Genomic DNA, 1130 nt, shown 5'->3' on the forward strand with positions numbered 1-1130 from the left:
GATAGCCTTGCTGGGTAAAATAGCCTTGGTTGTAGGTCCTTGCTTTTCATCCCCTTGAATATTTCATGCCACTCCCTTTTGGCCTGAAATGTTCCTGTTGAGTACTAAGGTGCCAGTTTAATGGTGCTCCCTTGTGGGTAACTACCTGTTTTTCTCTTGAGGCTTTTAGAGTTCTCTCCTTGTCTCCACCCCTACCTCCCCCCCCCCCCCCCCCAGCCCCCAGGTGCTTGTCTCCAAGATCTGAAACTGAGAGCCACAGGCTAGGCACTTAGTCATGTGTCACTTGAACTGCTATGGCATTAGAATGGAACCCGTCAGCCATGGCAGGTTGATGGGTCATGAACAGTGCTCTCTCCTAGTCTTTAAACCATGCCATTTTAATTATGATGTATCTTGGCATAGACCTCTTTGGGTCCAACTTGTTTGGGACTTTCTGAGCTCCCTGGACTTGTATGTCTTTTTCCTTCACCAGATTAGGGAAGTCTTCAGTCATTATTTTTTCAAATAGGTTCTGGATCCCTTGATTACTCTCTTCTTCTTCTGTTATTCCCATGATGTAAATATTGTTACACTTCATGTTTTCCAAAATGTTTCTTAAACTCTCCTCCCTTTTTAATATTCTTTGCTTTTTTTGCTGTTCTGCCTGGGTGTTTTTTTTTTCTACCTTCTCTTCTGAAACACTGATTCTGTCCTCTGCTTCATCTAACCTGCTGTTTATTTCTTCGAGTATATTATTTCTTCCAGATATTGCATTCTTTATTTCTGGCTGGTTCTCTTTAGTGGTTTCTATGTTCTTTTTTTGTGTGTTGAGTATCATTTTAATCATTACTATAAACTATCTGATAAATTGCTTGTCTTCATTTCATCTAGTTTTTCTAGAGAATTCTTTTGTTTTTTCATTTGGGGTCTGTTTCTTTGTCTTCCCATTTTGGCTGCTTCTTTGTATTTTCTGCCTTAGATGTTAAACTAAGCAGTCATTATCTGATCAGCTGTCAATATAATCAAGCTGTAATCAGCAGTCTGGCTTAAGCACCTCAGGGTGTGTCAGAGTAATTCCTGTGGATGGGGCTATTGCTTGCTCTTAGGCTGATGCCACTTAGAGAGGAGTGCTCTGCCTGAGAAAGATGGCT

The 1130-nt window shown here is 41.1% G+C and overlaps 1 non-coding gene across 1 annotated transcript; it reads right to left on the reverse strand.

Annotated features, from left to right (window-relative positions):
• Positions 1–225: 225 nt before the first annotated feature.
• On the reverse strand, positions 226–351 carry LOC114495861. Its single transcript, XR_003684525.1, has one exon. It is a non-coding gene; the product is annotated as a small nucleolar RNA SNORA54 (small nucleolar RNA).
• Positions 352–1130: the final 779 nt, after the last annotated feature.

This window comes from Phyllostomus discolor, chromosome 4, assembly GCF_004126475.2.
Source record: "Phyllostomus discolor isolate MPI-MPIP mPhyDis1 chromosome 4, mPhyDis1.pri.v3, whole genome shotgun sequence".
In the NCBI taxonomy this organism is placed as follows: Eukaryota; Metazoa; Chordata; class Mammalia; order Chiroptera; family Phyllostomidae; genus Phyllostomus; species Phyllostomus discolor.